This window comes from Cylas formicarius, unplaced genomic scaffold, assembly GCF_029955315.1.
Source record: "Cylas formicarius isolate icCylForm1 unplaced genomic scaffold, icCylForm1.1 PGA_scaffold_12__32_contigs__length_19106922, whole genome shotgun sequence".
Lineage (NCBI taxonomy): Eukaryota > Metazoa > Arthropoda > Insecta > Coleoptera > Brentidae > Cylas > Cylas formicarius.
Window position 1 is genome coordinate 15281091 of NW_026844225.1, and position 17952 is coordinate 15299042.

The window sequence follows — 17952 nt, forward strand, 5'->3', positions numbered from 1 at the left end:
TATCTTCAAAATTGGAATTTTATCGAATGAATGAAGGACATGAAGGACTACAACACAATTTTTTTTAAGAAATTGGTCGAAATCTGCTGGAGTTATAGTTTTGAGGCAATTGTTTTATGTTGTCTCTTAGAATCAGTTAACAATTATTTAATGATTTTTTGATTTATACGTATTTATTGTAATAAATATTTATGTTGCGAAAATGCTAATTTTGGGGAACCCGAATTGAAGCTTAGTATTCGAGATTTTATTAAATAAATTTATTTTTGCTCAAATTAGAAATAAACTATATCCCAACAACATGGTTTTTATGTGAAAAGATCATGTATGCTCCCTGTCTTCGTATATCTGTGACTCTCTGAACAAGCAAAGTCAAGTTGACGTTATATACACTGACTTCCACAAAGCATTTGACCAGATAGATCATCACTTACTGATTGAAAAAGCATCTCATAAATTTGGTTTCTCTGATTCGCTGAGGTCCTATTTGGCGAACCGTCGACAGTTTGTTGAGATTGAGGGGTTTAGATCAGTTCCCTTTGTTCCAACTTCTGGCGTACCTCAAGGTTCTAACTTTTTGTTCTAACATTTTGTAGCTCAGCTACTGTTAAATCGTTATTTAACTGTTACGTTAGGTCCAAGCTTGAATAGGGCTCGCTGATATGGTCACCAATTTATAACTGCCACACTCAGTCCATTGAGAGTGTGCAGAGAAGGTTGCTAAAGTATCTAATGTTCAAGGAGGACGGCTCCTATCCTGAGAGGGGAGTTGATCACGATCTTCTGCTAAGAAGGATCGCTATACTGCCCCTGAGCTTGCGCAGAGACTTGCAATCTGTTTTATTTCTCTATAAGTTAATTCATTACCGTGTCGATTGTCCGTTTCTTCTGGAACAATTACGCTTTAATGTGCCGCGGCTGGAAGGAAGACATCAATCAACTTTTTTAACGCAGCTACCCAGGTCCAATGTTCATTTTCAAAACCCTATTTACAATACGTGTTCTACCTTCAACAAACTATCACCGTACTGCGATTTATTTTATGATGGTCTCCAGGCCATACTTCAGCAACTTCGATTGGCGCCGGGTTATCCGTACCGATAAGTCATCCTTTTCTTTCTAATTCTTTCCTTCTCCTTTTTTTTAGTTATAAGATTAGTTTTTACGCCACCTGGTACATATATTGGATGATTTATATTTAGTATTTCCTGTAATTGTGTCATCTTACCTGTTGGAAATAAAGTGCTATTATTATAAGTCACTTGGTAAACCTCCTACTTGGGTTTTAACAAGGGACGTGAAGCAGCGTCGGTGTTAAAGTTAATGCATATGGTTTTCATATAGTCATACGGCGTGTCCATTGACTTGATGTTCCTAAATGATTTCACAGCCGCGCGTTCGACAAATTAGATTTAGAAATTTAAATATACGACATCGGAGATGCGAATTTTATTCTGCGGCGTTACAATAATAGATTCTTTGTCATTACAGGAAGTATAAGTAAACATTTTTACGAGTTGTGTACTCGGTGTTAGTAACGCAAACAGCGCTTGCCGTGCGAATGTTGTTGTAGAACATAATGGAAGAGCATCGTATCTGCCTTGGGTCTTCTTCGCAGTCTTTAATTAAATTTGTAGAATTAAATAAAAACAGGAACGTTCGGAAAATAAAAATATACCGTCGGATTGATCGAACCTAACTCGTGTCCGACGCGATAGACTCTGCGATAGTTTTTTTTTTATAAATAATCCATTTCTGGGCGCACTGTAATCCTTTAGATTTTAATTTAAAATTATATCCGTCGCGAGAAGTAAACCGGAAGGCGGAATCTAAAAAGTTTTATTTAAAAGAACTCGAATAATATTTCTTAATTAATTATGTTTGTCTTTCTTTGTAGACGAAGGAATCGAAAAGGGTGAGTTAGAGAGAATGGTGGCAGGCTTGGGGTTAAGAGAGAACAGGACAAGAAAATGGGCTCGTGAAAATGACACCGGTGGTTTGCCGCCGCGCTATAGCTTTTGTGTCATCACCAGTAGTCAGTGGTAGACGCCGACAGGGCCGGATTTAAATAAATCCGGTATTTTACCGCCGTCTCTCAGATTATTAATTGTCTCAATCAATTATGTTATATCCACCAAACCCTTAACGGTTAAGGAGACCACTAAATATGCAGAGAAGCGTGAAAGGGCTTCACATAATAATTTATTTAATAAAAATTAATATTCAGCTTTTTATATGTTCCTTAATGCACCAAAATTCATATATTCACGACAGTTGGAATTTTTTACAAATTGAAAGCTTATTTGCGCGCTTAGGTGACCAAAAAGAGTGTTTGAAATATTTACTTTATTTAACAAATTATAAATGGAGATATTAAAACTTTATTTTAATGTTGTGGATTAATCCTCCAACATTTGTGTAATTACTTTTGGTCTGGGCACTTGTAAACAAACCAACAAACAAAATAAACTAGCGACCAATCGAAAATGTCATTTATTTCAACTTTTATTATAAATTTTCTTTCTTTCTGAAAATGCTTTTCGAGTATCTCGAAAATATTGGTCAAATAATTTTCCTGTTCCAAACATTTGTTAAAATTGATATAACAATGAAATTCATGTTTTTTGTAACTAAAAATGAATTGCACACACTGATATTCCTGAAATTACCTTATCCTATCTAAAACCGAGCTAGCAGGGCTATATTCTATACCTATTTGGTATTGTAAAATGTCTTTCATATATTTTTAACGAATAAATTGGTAGCCTTTTTCAAAAATATATATAAATATAAATATAAAGCCAAGAGAAGGAATACATCTTTCTATTAAATCGCAGTTTCGCGCAAAAAGCCCTACATATTTTTATTGCCTTGTTTTTGTCCCAATTGGTTTGTTGGTATTTACGTTTTGACTACTATATTTACCAAATTAAAAATACGACAGGCACAGTATTCGATTTTCCCTGCCAGTAATTGAGGAATTTTCCTATATCATACGACGTCTGCATTTTTCCGAAGGAATTTTATTAAAAGCCATTGCACATTATGAAAAAGAAGCTCGTAAATATTTGTAAGTCCGGCTGGTAACCATTCTCAGACGTTCAACAGTATAGTGCTTTTTAAGGCATTATATACTCATTAAACCGAGTTCAGTTCATAAACAAAAAATAAAACTAAACCGAAGGCCCTCGCTTAAATACCCACAACAGTTAAGATTAATTTAGCAGCTAGATTCCTCATACTTGTAGCTCGAGCGGGCAAACAAAGCGTCCTAGCTGTTACCCAATAAGTTGCAGAAAATATGCCAACTATGTTTTAAGTTTAAACCGAAAACAAACCATATTAAACTTAATTAACCAAGTCACTACACGAACTTAACGCTGCCGCATTTAAAGCGGGCTACGTTTTTGAAATAACGGACGATTAACTATTAAAGGTCAAGTATTTAACGTTACGACAAAAAATAATTGTGGTTTAATTTAATACCGGACCGGAAGAGGGCATCATCATTCTGAGCTTTTAACGGCAGCTGGAGTGATGTTCGAATATGCTCTCGTATTTAACGCGACGACGGCTAACAACATCTTTTGATCTACGAAGTACTTAGATAATTACTGTTGTTTAACATGGTAAACATGTGCTACTAACCATACAATTTCCAGTTATTAATCTAATTTACTACGAGTCAGTTAATTACAGGGTTTCCATATTTCAATCCAACCAAAACCTGCACTGCAGCCATTTTGGAGTATTCCAATTTTCCAAATTCTGTGTTATTGTTTTGTTTTTTGCTTTTAATAAATAATATAATATTAATAATAATAATAAAATGATTTGTCGACATTTAAAATCTTTGGAAATCTCTTTAGACTATTTTGATAATATTAAATTTTGATCTGTAATAGTAAGAGATTCTCGAACTTCCGTTTTGTGTAAGTAAAGAAACAAGAAGAAACAAATAGTTTAAAAAAATCTTATGCTTTTGATTTTAACAACATTTTCTTTGCAACGATGTGTCGATATTTTCCATCTTTGGAAATCTCTTTTGATCATTTTGATAATATTAAATTTTGATCTGTAATACTAAGAGATTCTCGAACTTCCGTTTTGGGTAAGTAAAGAAACAAGAAGAGAAAAATACTTAAAAAAAATCCTATGATGGGTCGACATTTTCCATCTTTGGAAATCTCTTTTGATTATTTTGATAATATTAAATTTTGATCTGTAATAGTAAGAGATTCTCGAACTTCCGTTTTGGGTAAATAAAGAAACAAGAAGAGAGAAATACTTTTAGAAAAATCCTATGATGTGTCGACATTTTCCATCTTTGGAAATCTCTTTTGATCATTTTGATAATATTAAATTTTGATCTGTAATAGCAAGAGATTCTCGAACTTCCGTTTTGGGTAAGTAAAGAAACAAGAAGAAAGAAATACTTAAAAAAATGCTATGCTTTTGATTTTAACAACATTTTCTTTGCAATGATGTGTCGACATTTTCCATATTTGATTATTTTGATAATATTAAATTTTGATCTGTAATAGTGAGAGATTATCGAACTTCCGTTTTGGGTAAGAAGAAACAAATACTCTAAAAATTTTCCTATGCTTTTGATTTTAAAACCAACAGACATTTCTAATCTTTGGAAATCTCTTTTGACTATTTTAATAATATTAAATTTTTGATCTGTAATAGCAAGAGATTCTTGTACTTAGTTTGGGTAAGTCAAGAAACAAGAGGAAACAAATAATTTGAAAAAAATTCCTATGCTTTTGATTTTAACAGCATGCCCTTGCAATGAACGTGTCGACCTTAACAAATGTGTTTTTTTCCTATTTTTATTATTATTATTATTACAAAGAATAAAGTGCAGAGGAGAACCTATGATGCACATTGATAGTCAGTAGCATGAGAATGTTATACATATAATAAATATTTAGTTATTGCTGTGAAACAATACACTCTCCAAGTGACTTTTAAATACAGACAAGTTTGGCGCATACACAACATCCTGGGGATCATCATTGCTTAAGATCACAAAGGGCACGTCAGATGGCAGACTTAAGTATTTTGAGACGGTCATCGTAAGGTGTATGTCTAAGTTCTGGCCAGCGCGTAGCGGCTCGTTGCACTCTTCCCAGAACATCGAAGTCACGATACCGTTAATTTGAAATTTTGAGAGATTCCCGAACTTCAATATTTTTGTAAGCCAATAAACAATAGGAAACAAATACTTTTAAAAAAAATTTGTGCATTTGCCATGATATGTCAGCCGTTCCGAATTTTGGAAATCTGCTTTTGGTAATTTTATTAATACTAAATTTTGATCTGTAACAGGAAGAGATGTAGTACAAATATGGAAGTTCGAGCATCACTTAGCACTTTTAGTGTTTGACTTTCTTTTCCAGGAGTTACTCGGGTAAAAACCAAAGGTTCCAGGCTAACATTCCAGGAACCAGCTCATCGTATACGGTACCCTTTTGGAGATATTGAGGTTGGAGCATTCTACCAAATCTACCAAAACATTCTCGTTTTCGAGTGAGTGAACTTCTTAAATTTTCCGCAGAATTTCACTTCTGGATTTTTATGAATAATGCAAAATAAAGGAAAACCCCTTCATGTCGGGGGAAGGACGTGGTTTTTTTTGGTATGCTTAATAGTTTTTTAATATATATTTGTGTTTATCGGCACTGAAGGCGTGTAATTGAATGCCGCATCAGATCAACTATTGATTTTGATTTCCAGCTTTTTGATTTTTATTCTGTGATATGTATTTATATTTGGCGTCGATGTTGCTAGTGTTTGGAACAGTTGCCTTTTTGTGGAGTAGCTTATAATACATATAATTATAATTGGTATGCTTATTTTTTTATTGGGTCTTATTAGCATATGATTAGAAATTCGCGTTTTTTATTTTTAGCGAATAAGGATTAAGTTCTGAATCGATTGAAGCAATTTGGCAGCCCGGTTGTTGAGCTTGTCGATTCCTATTTAATTATACGGATATTCCGTTTCCACTTGTTAGCGTCACTAAAAATTCTGATGGTATTCGGGACCTCTTCTCGTGGGCGAAACGCCTATTTGGTCCCAACGATGCCCAGCTAATCTATCGGGGATAGGGATATGATTCAAAGTGTATCAAAGGGGAGCGTGGAGGCAAAGCGAAGCTTGACCTTAACGTTATCGTGATAAACGCAGCAGGACGCGTAGCGTACCGACGGCGACGAGGCCGCTCCCGGGGCTTTATTGCAGACGTGACTCTCGCGCTTTTTCAATTTCGAAGCCGTGGGAGAGTGATTGGCGCTTGGGGTGTGATTGCCATGATGACATATCGAATGGACAACCCGCGTTTGACCGACCGTTCTTGTTGACAAATGTTCGCCATTGCGGACCAGCGGCGCAGCTATAATATTCATACCCGGGCGTCAAAAAAATCAAACGGGCCCCCATTTTCGTTCCCCGGATTTAAGTGGACTGCCTTGCGTCCCAATTCGTCCGAAAATAAGATATTTTTACTCGCGTTTTGTATGTTTTTTGTGGCAGGCGTAAACAAGACACGAAGGGACACTCAAAACTCCGTTATTTCACACCTTCTAAGCACTTTGTGGCACTCTTGCTCCAACCGAATTAAAAAATTTGGAATTCTTCGTTCGACGAAGCATAGAATAGAATAGAATGTTATTGGTCTACGTTTGTATGATATAAATTTAGTATTGTAACAGGTCCCCGAGCAAAACAATAATTATATAAGAGATAAAACGCAATGCAGCTTAAAATCGAATCTTAAATGTTCCTCGACACCGTAGAAATAATGGTCCAAACAATACAAATTAAGGATTTTTAAAGATTTAAATATTCAGCATCTTAATTTTGCCCAAGAAAAAATAAAAGTCTTAAAATCTAAGTAATTCTTTTGAGAACAATTCCTCAAGTTGTGAAGATTTGCAATAGATGGTAGGTCCTGTTTAGAAAGAAAAAAAATCTATTACTTAATAAAACAAACAAATGCATCGCAGAGGCACAATCTGGAAAAAGGCTAACAACACTCCCTGCACGCTTCATTAGCCGAAGATCTCTCTTTTGCATTATAAAAGCTCTCCTTGTTGCAGTGCTGCTTCCCCAGACCATATCAAAGCGGGTCAACCATTCTAAGCAGAAAAGTGGTGCTAGAAATCTCATAACATATGTACGCCGACCAGTTTAAGTTATCATCGATAGTTAGTTCAAGTAACTTGACAGTTTGTGTTCCTACATTTACTAACCACAGTTCCTACCTTCACTACATCGCAATCCGAAATCTTTTTCAGTCAGTAAGTTTTACACCGTGACGTAAAAGCAACGGCCTGAAAGTAAAACCTCTATTTATTTCTGCAACTCCTGAGAGATATGATTATATCGGGTGAAGTGGGGCTTCTCGTAAAGCAATCAGAGACTTTCGAAACCCTTTTGAGACCCCCCCCCCCCTCCCGGTAAGTCTGCCGTGGTATCCGTCCGCCTTGGTGATGACTTCACCTGGTGGTATTACGGGCTGATTATTATTCGCCCCTCATCCTTGTGATTTGTTCCCGGGTTATCAATGGGTCAAGTCGTAGTTTCCACTTGCATCATCAGCTTCAGTTTTTTAGCTTTGCATTTGAGTTTCAGTGGCTTCCTTTTAAACTATTTGGCTTTCATGTGTTCCTGTAACCCAGACTTTTATCTCCAATATTGGTATCGGTGAATTCAACTCCACACTATGGTGTCTTCATTTTTGGAAAACGACATACATACATTAATACATGTTTGGGCGTAGATTTCGTGGGGGTAAACGTGAATGTCAATGACCTATAAATTTGATAAAAAATTACGCGCGTCACATATTTTAAAAATTCACCTGCAGAATACACGGGAGGCATTCTAAAATCGCTGTTTGTCGAACGAGAAACGTAGATACGTCGAGGAGATGAGTAATATTCTGCCAAGAGCTTCGAAGCTTTCATCTATTGTAGTTTGTTACATTAGATATAAAGTTCTACTAGGAATCGAAACTTAAGCGGTTTTCGAGGTACTTATAGTTCGGAGTATTTTTCGAATTAAATGCTGCACATGCGGCAAATATCGGCCCCACGGCCGAATGCAAAGTGAAAACAAATGGGATAAATCACGTGTCAAACAAAACGAATATCGTTCGGGCAACCGAGTATAACTTCGGAAAGATATGCGAAACTATGTAATAAGTTTAAAATAGGAGCAAAGCAAATATTGTTCGGAACATCTCGCTCGACTCGTAACAACAGTCAGGATGAAAGTGACAGGAACCGAGCTTAACGTCAAACCAAACAATATTAAACTAAACTTTTCCTCTTAGACAACGAGCTTGTAAAACCGGCTCTAGTCAAACTTTTCGTGTCTAAGTTTTTCGTTCACCAAACTCGAAGGCCCCGCTTTCCTACTCTCCCAAAACACCAGACAAATTATAATATTGATGCCTCTTTCCTCTACTTTTACCTGAACGCATGGGCATATTGCCCAAATTATTAAGCCCTTTCAAATCGTCTTGTTAACTTTTTTTTTGCCTTCTTCGTCTGTATCAGTTTGCGTTTTATCGGTTTTCCATCGTCGATTTTGAGGTTAATTATAATTTTTCGTAGTCAGATAGAAACGCTACCTGAAATCATCAATTACGAAAATTTTGAAAGCTGCGCATATAACCTTTACCATCGATCAAAAAGCCCTACTATTAGTCTATTCTGTTTTCTAAACTTTTGTGTTTTTTCGACATCATGCGACGATGAATTAATTATAAATGAACCGTGTTGTATTCCCGAAATTTTGTAAATGTGCCCATTGTTTTGCTAGATGGAAGTTTGATATTATCTTTCTACATCGTCTTGTTTAGTGTGTCATAGTTGGTTAGGGAACTATTTGTTTGTTTCAGTGTTAGATTGACTTTTTTGTCTTGTGCCTTGACAGCAAAACTTTGTTAACATTTATTTATTTATTTATATTTATATTATAAATTTATTTATTTATTTATATGTAAAAGTGAGCAATAAATTTCTTATCTCTAAAATGAAAGCAAAAGTTGGATTAAAATAAATTATAACTGCGAGCTAAAAAATTTTATATACTAAGGCTTAAACTAACCATATCTATATCTATCCCGTTTAGAAAAACACAATTATTATAATTACGAGCACATCTCATTATAGGAGAGTTAAGGTTATTTACAACCCTCTAAAGAAAGACAACATCAAAACAATTTCTTCGAGTTTCATGTCGATCTCTGAGTTTAAGTTGTTAAAAAGTTTTTTTTGTATGCTTTCTATTCTGATGATATTATACACGATTATTACTGAGTGATGTTTATTGAATCTTTTAGTGGTTCTCAAAATGAAGCCCAGATTTCTCAAACATTTTTTGACAATAGTTTCAATATGAGCCTCAAAGTTTAACTGTGAGTCAAGAACAATTCCCAAGTATTTTACTTGTTTAACTCTTTTCAGCTATTTATTATCCAGCAATAAGTTAATATATATAAAATCCTTTTTCCTTGCAAATTTTTCAAGATTTAAGAATAATCTGTGGTTTTTGCAATAATCAGCAAATCTGTTAAGATCGCTCTGAAGCTCTAATACATCTAAATGTGAACGAATCTCTTTTCTTACTTTGAAATAACCGGCAAAAGAAGCATACACAGAAGCCGAGAAACAAAGGCCAACATCGAAAACAAAAATGTTTACCATTTAAAACAACAAACTGAGTTGTTTCTGTAATATAGCTTTGCAATAGTCTCATCAGGTTAGTATTAGATGGATGAGTTTGTATATGAAAGATATTAGAAAACATGTTCGTTAAAGATGAATATAGATTTACGCTGGAAATATATATTAAAATCCGCAGTATTAAAAAAAAATTGTAGTTGCAATAAGCGAAAGCTAATAACCTTTGGATTTCGTGAGAAGGCGAGGCTAATCCACTTCAACCGGCCGTAGACGACTTCCTATAGCTTTATCCCATAGCAGGGACATTGGTAATTTACTGGACTATTTGATTGCTATTTATGGCACCGGACTTAGCAGTTTTTCAATAAACTTGCGCAGACATTTATGAATCATGCCGTCTGATTTTTGATATACGACCGAAGTTTTCCCATTTCGTTTCGTTTAAATTGAACGAGCGTGTAGATAAACACGTTTTTTTTTCTCCTCCTCCTCCGTCTTGCGATATTCGCTAAAAAACGAATTCAAATTAAATCGCACATCTAAGGAACATACCCGACGTATCAGATGAATATAATTTTATTTGCTTGTAATATTAGGCGCTTTGAATAACTTGCTTTTCCCCCTGTCTCTCCTTTTTGTTTCATCGTCTAGAACGCTTGCCGCTATCGGGTACTCGAATCTGATGCACATTCACCTCAAACTTTGAACATATTTTGATCAAAGAACGATCTTCATTTTTTCTGAGGATTTGGTAAGTAGCACTTGAGTTGGAAAAATGAATATGGCGATTCTTCCTATATCAATGGATCTGTGTGTCGGGATACAGATGGCAGATTTCTCCATATCCATCTGATGACAAAATCGTCATCGCATCAAATATATGTCAGCAGAGTCTCCTTATTCAGTTCAAATAATTAACATAAATAGACAAAACTAAGAATGCATGCAAGTATTTTACAAAGTATGTTGTTGTTTGGATCCGTGACTATATAAAAGACAAAGACATGAAGTGACAGAGACGGATTTTTTTAGAAGAAGATGCAAAGAATAATAAACAATGAAGTAAAACGAAGAATGAACGTAGAAACAACGATATCTGCAGAAATGGAGAGACGCGGACATTTTCAACGAATGGAGCATTACCGTTGGCAAAAAAAGATTTTAAATTGACGAGCGCCATATAGCAAACACACAAGTTCAAAACTGTATAGAGAAAAAAGCATAAAAGAACAACTTCGGATGGATAGGGAGCCCTGGACAAGGTGAGGCAAGACGTAATTTGATAAAAGTGGAATACGTAGACACTAAACAGTGAATTTCTGGAAACTTAAGGAAATCCTACACCCATCAGACTCTATGGCTTTTATAAACTTCGATTGCGATGGGTACTGGGCAAAATCTGGTTTGCAAAATTTAGATTCGCAATTCATTAGCACATCTGGATATCTGACCAAAGGGAAATCTAACGCTCAATATTATGGCTTCTCTTGCCAATTAATTAATCAGTATCATTTGTATTATTCGGCCAATGACAAATCATTTGTCACCAATAATGCGTGGCTGTTAAGTGATAATTTGCATAATACGTATAGAACACAAAATCCAAGCCGTCCGGGGAGTCGTTTTGTCGTCAATAAAATGGAAATGCATTTTGTTCTGCTAAATTTACTGTAATTTGATCTTATCGACCGAATTCGTCGACATTTTATTGTTTTTACGTAGGAAATTGTTTCCTTTTAAGTAATGTAGTCCCGTCGCCATTATAACGTGAAAATTATTATACAGACCTAAAGGCAAATCACAATTAGATTCATATTTACAGTCGATGGTGCCTTTAATATCAAAAATATACTACGAGTAATTTTTGATATATTCCTCGTCTGCATATTTTTATAACAACAATTCTAGATAATTTTGGTTGCTTAAATTGTTTAAGATGGTTAACCAGATCTACCTTATTGATAAAAAAATATTTAAGTATCAGAGTAACGTCAACGTGTGGTATCTTTAAAATATAAACATAACTCTATATCTATATTTTTTATAGGCTAAAAGTAAAAAAACATTTTAGTTTTAAAATTGTAGGTCGGAAAATTATCTCTGTTTTTGTTGTGGATATAAAAATCGAAAATTATTTTAAAAGTTGAACAATCTTTCTTTGGAAAATTAAGCATTCGTTGACCTATATTTATGCTACATTAAACAGATACCCCTAGTTTTCTGGAAAATCAAGTACCATATCACAAGTTTTGACGTAAGTTTTAAAACCTAAATTTAATTCTGTCAAGCTCATTTTAATATCGAATTTAATTTATAAAATAGTGTCCGTCCAGTAATTGAGCTTTGGCCACCCGGTATATTTAGTATGGGCATGAAACACCACTCGCAGTGCAATCGTCCGTGACGATGGTCTTGAAAGCTGGTGTGTTCCGGAACCAGTGCCGGATAGAGAAAAATTTATAGTGTGTGCCCTTTAGAAAAACGATGGCGCAACCGAAATTGTTTTGAAATAAAGTTTCCACACGAATGGCGTATGCAATTTTTTTTTGGCGCATTAATTCATTAAATGGGGGAAGTGGCTCCATATATCACGTTTATTTTCTTTAATTTCAATTATAAGTCGGGCACCTTTACGATGTTAATCCATTTAAACCAGACGACTGGGAGGTTTCGCGACAATATGACGGAAAACGAGAGCAGCCATATTTTCCGGTCCATATGAATGGAAGGAAACAACTTACCTCGAAACATTTTCGTAATAAACCACCCCAATTATTTCACGCAATAGATTAAGGCGGGGAACGATACAAAGTTTAATCCACCAACTTTAATTCTTTTCATGTTTGGCAAAATAAACTAATTTCCAGTTTAGTTGTTTCCCAATTGCAACTGAATTTCCCATTAAAATAATCGTTTGATCTGAGATTTCAAAAAATGGCAGAAACGAAGGTTCGATAAACCGACCTTTGCTATTAAAAGATTTCGGTATTAAAGTTCACGTTTTGTGGCGACGAGGGGGGAAGGGGGTTAGTCCTCTCGTCTATCGTTTTGCACCCTACCTGCTATAACAAAAAAGGGTCAGTCACTGGTAAAAATTCGTGCCCTCATACGTGAACTCTTTTATCTTTATTATATATCTTTTTGTATCGGGATTTTTCCGAATTTTGTTTTCGCCAAATTCAAAAATTAAAAAAGTTTAAAAATTAAAGCTCACCCATTTCTTTGGTAATTTAATTACTACAAAATAAACGAATTTTAGTGACTATTATTATTTGATAGTAATTTCTCCATCATTAAAACTAAACAGAAAAATAAAACAATTCACTTTTGTTATGGAAACCGATAATTCTTAGATTTCTGGTTTGATCTGATATAAAAGTAACGATTTTTTAACAGATTTATTTTAAAGATTTATTCTGCTTCGACATTTCTCATAATTATTTTATTGTTATTTTCTCATAATTATGTTCATTTCATTTGGGATTCAAATTTAATAATTTATCAGCTAGAGAGTCATTATACATATCGTTTCAATTACCTATTTTTTTACTTATTCAATGTTTATTAACCACTTTTCGATCCATTATTGCGTAATACAATGTCTTCTAAACTCATTTATTTTTATATACAAAGAATTAATTTATTTGCAAAAATTTGGAAAATTTGGAAAACCGAAAACGTCAATAAAAGTTAAAAATTCCCATTTCTCAACATTTCACCAAAAAAACGTCAGAATTCATGACTTCGTGGTAAACTCCCATATGGCACGACTGGAAAGGTGAGCAAACCTTTTTTAAAAAAATCCCACTAAGATTTCCAGTGCGTCTATTTCAGCCATAAAATACATCTATTTGATAAAATCCAGCTTTCTCACCCGTCATGTATACGTATGCTGCACAGAGTATAATAAAACTTAACCAATTTAGTGTAAATGTCACATTAAAGATTTACCTGACCAATAATTCGTTTTACATTACAGACTGGAGAATGGAAAATCAAGTAGATTAAAAAAGTAGTATACGGTTGTACTTTTCAAAGGCAAAATCCATATTTTCTAAAGTCATCCATAAAAATTTTTGTGATCTTAACCAAGCTTAATTTCTTTCTCAAAATAAAAAATTAAAATTTTATGGCACATGCCCATGGCCGACACTGAAATTGTCGACGAAATTTTTCAGTTTATCACTCTAAAGTTTTCTGAAATAGTCTATAAAAGAACAAACGCCGATATACTATTAAAAAATGCATTATTAAGAACAGAGAAGTAATGAAATGGTTTGTTGTTATAAAAATCATTTGGACAGCATGCAAGGATTTTGCTTGCAATAAATAAAAAACAGTATGTAACGCCTTTTTTGTCTTCTATATTTGAAAATAAAATTCACTGCTCAATAAACAGTATAGCTGCAAAATAATTACTTGGTCAACAATTGGTGAATAGAGAGAACATTCTTTGCTTTTACTGAGCACGTCTACTCTGGACCCTGGCAGTATGAATTTACCAATTTTGGTTAATTTATTCGTTGAATTTTTTTTGAGTAGTTTAGTATGACATAAGTTACTAACCAAGTAGCCATTTTGGCTGACCGAATACATTTTTCTGTTTACAAATATTAGGGTACTTTGCAAACCGTGCGAAGTGTTAAAATATACGCGCAATAAATAAAAATAACGGTTAACATGTTCATTTTATATATTTATTTTAATTTCTTACTCAGAGGTAGATCGTTGAACGCTTTGCATTCCCGACGATCTGAATAATTAACTTACCACCTTAGAATCACAATCCTGTTACGTGTTCCACATACCGATGGGCTCCACCAATTTACGTTTTAGGCTAGGCTCTTAATTAGCGACCTTCTAGAGGTTTTCTCAAGCATTTACAATAATGATTTGACTTACGGGAACTCAACACTTCACTCTCTGCGCGGGTGCGCTTGCGTTTCATTTTTCTTTATGCCGAGGGTGTATCAGTATCAGTATCGATAAGATTGAATTAGGGGCGACATAGGAGAGTCAGTGAACAATAAAAAAATAATAATAAAAAGTTCGACAATAGGGGTGCTTACAACAATAACACGTTGCAGAGGGAAACAATCGGACTTAAGTGGTTTTTGATTGTACAAGTAGTCTATGGGTTTGACAGCGAATATTGTGACTTTTGAATACATCATTAATGCCTCGACCATTGTTCTGGGTCAATACAATGTAGACCTGACAGCGTCGCTTACCGTATGAATTTCACTCGTAAACGCGACACCTCGATTTTGGTTTCGTTCGGTATTTTGTTTTAATTTGGTATCATTTAAATCGTTTTAAAGAAATGGCCGTTTTTGAATTAAATACTGAGCTTATATACAGACCTGCAACGCATAAATGTTCTACAATAATTAAATACCTTTCGGAGTTAAACTGCATGCGGTAAGGGGGATGCATTGTAGCGACCCTACCCCACACCGGCTCTATATTAAATAACATCCCTTACACCTATGTTACAATTTCACGCGTTCATAATTTTATTACTAATCCTGCACACCGCCAAGGCATTTTAAATTACTTGTAATATATCGCTTACAAGGAGATGCTTATTACGTACTAACAATTGGCCTAAATGCTTCGCACGGGCATTAAACTTTATTTCGGGCACTTTATGTACGGAAAAGCATTGCGCCAAAATTCTTTTGAAAGTTATGCTTTTATACAAAACGCTCCCCCTGGTAAATATAAAACCGCCGCGTCTTAACCGTTGTTTGCTTTTTTTTTGTGTTATTTTTGACCAGTTGCTAATGAACTGTTCACTCCGATAGTAATTATTAAATAAACTTTTGTTTGCTTAAGGTTTAGCAATTTCAATTGTTGATAATGAAAATGTAAATACTCTATACAAAGTTCTTCGGATGGCATTAATGCTTTGAAATACGTATTTTCGTTACACTTACAACTGAGGGTTTGACGTGTCAACACAAATATAACAAAAATAATGAGCTTTCCTTTAAATTTTTCGAAAGTATCTATGTTCGTATAAACATTTCATATCTCGTTAACGGTAAGTCATATGGGATCGCCATTGGTACAGAAATAATCAGCGTCGAAATAAAATTTTTTTCGCCTGTCCGTTCTCCGTTCTCGTTTTTTGGTTTTTCCTGAATAACTTTCGAACCGTTGGAGCAACAAAATTAAAATTTGCCTCTTAACCCTCCACGAGGCACATAAGTTTATAAGAAATGGCCTCGATTTGACTCCGGAATCCATCTTTTTTTCGCGATTTTCGACTGGGTTTTGGACATTGCTATGAAACACGATAAGCGTATGAAATTTGAAGCAATCGACTTCATATTTGGCACATACATACAGCTTTGCCCTGTGCGGAGCCTATTGAAAATGGTGGGGCTGGGCGGTCGGGAAATATTTTTAAAAAATTAAAAATTGCGTGAGAGTCTACAAAACAAGATCATTTTTTCGAAATCCGTTTACGAGACAAAAAAATTCTTTTATAATTGTGAATTTTTCAAAAATATACAGGGTGCGCCGCAAATTCGGAAGAATTGAAAAATGGTTTCCCCTATTATTGAAAATTGGCTCTGAAAGACTATGATTCAGATGTCACTTTCTTTTACATTGCGATATAGCCCGCATAGACTGCAAAAACTTTTGTATTTAAGCTTTTCACCTATTGTACAGGGTGTTCCCGAAATTCCGTGCTAAATGAGAAATGTGTTAAGTGTCCTAAATTTGCAGATATCAACTTCACATTTAGCAGCGAAGCAAAGGTCCGTGTCCACATTTAAAAAAAAAAATAATTTTTTTTGGTTATTTTGATGTCCAGAAAAAAATATTTCCTCAAAAACTATTAACTTGATCGACAAAATTCTTGAAATAACAAACGCGGAATATCTGGTACTATAACTTTAATTTTAGGCATTTTTTCGATAATTTACAGGGTTTTTCAATTCTAAAAAACCCTGAAAATTCTTCTTTTCCAGAGTAAATTATTTACCGTAAATCAAAAATTTGTAGAATATATGGCTAATTGGTTTAAACGCTATTATAGGCCCCATCAAGAGCTACAATTGTTGTATTTACGGTTTTCGTGTATCACATTGGTCGAGATATTTGAAAAAATCCAAATGAAAATTACCATTTCTCGCCCTCCACGTTCCGCATGGTTTCAGAAAACAAGTATTTTCTTAGAAACCACTTACTCTACTGGAAAAAATCATACCAGCAAACGTAGGAGCTCCAGGGCTATAACCTCTATATATACAAAGTGTGTCGTTTTTGGGCAAAAAAATCTAAAATATTCTATGAATTTCTGTTTTTGTGGGTAAATTATCGGAGATAAGTGAAAAACTGTTAAAGATGCGATAATTTGATTTGAACAGTATCGTAAACCGTGTTGAGAGAGATTTCCAGCTTTCGTCTATCATACAGGGTGCTCGAGATATTTGAAAAATATCAATGGAAATCGCTATTATTTGTAAGAAATTTTAACATTTATCAAACTTTGAAGTTCAGCGAGACGTGCAAAACGGATTACACAGCTTGTATGCATAATAAAATTACATCGATTTTGCGTAAAATCCATTGTGGTCCGCAGGAGCACGATAGAAAAACAATGCGTTTCAATACAACAAGAAACCGCGAAGCGGCTTCTTTTCAAAATACAAAGCTACTTCTCGCTACAAAGTTGCCCCACCCAGCTACGATTTTTCGAAAGCGATCTTGTATTTTCTTTTTCGACTTCTCTCACTCTCGCTGCCAGATGCGTAAAAGAAAAAACATAACTTATTTGTCTTTTATATTTGAAAATAACCCATTGGCCTCCAAATAAATTGGTGCTATTAACATTTTCCACTATGTATTTCGTAAATAATAATCACAAGCTCAAATATCAAATTGATGTATTATTTTTTAAATGCAAAAAATAGTCCACAACAACACTGGATTAGTTGAGAACAGAAGAAAGAGAAGTCTGTAGTAAAGTACTCAACATTTTTTTTGGATTTGTGGAGTAGGTACTACCGAGTTTAGTTACTTTTATAATATTTCTTGGTTTCTGATTTTCTCATAAACAAAAATCTGATATACTATATAATATATATAGAATATAATTATGCGATAGCATGAGGATACCGGAAACCATAGGAGGTAACAACAGAGTCGGTTAAATTAGGATAGCTTTAATTAATTTAGTGACAAACTTAAATTTGCCCACAAAATGATTCCAGCGTGAATAATTTCTGAGAAA

At 34.4% G+C, this 17952-nt stretch overlaps 1 protein-coding gene across 2 annotated transcripts in view; it reads right to left on the bottom strand.

Annotated features, from left to right (window-relative positions):
* LOC132708819 (lachesin) overlaps positions 1 to 17952 on the bottom strand; it is a 98051-nt gene that overhangs the window by 26559 nt on the left and 53540 nt on the right. The gene's annotated exons all lie outside the window — the stretch shown is intronic.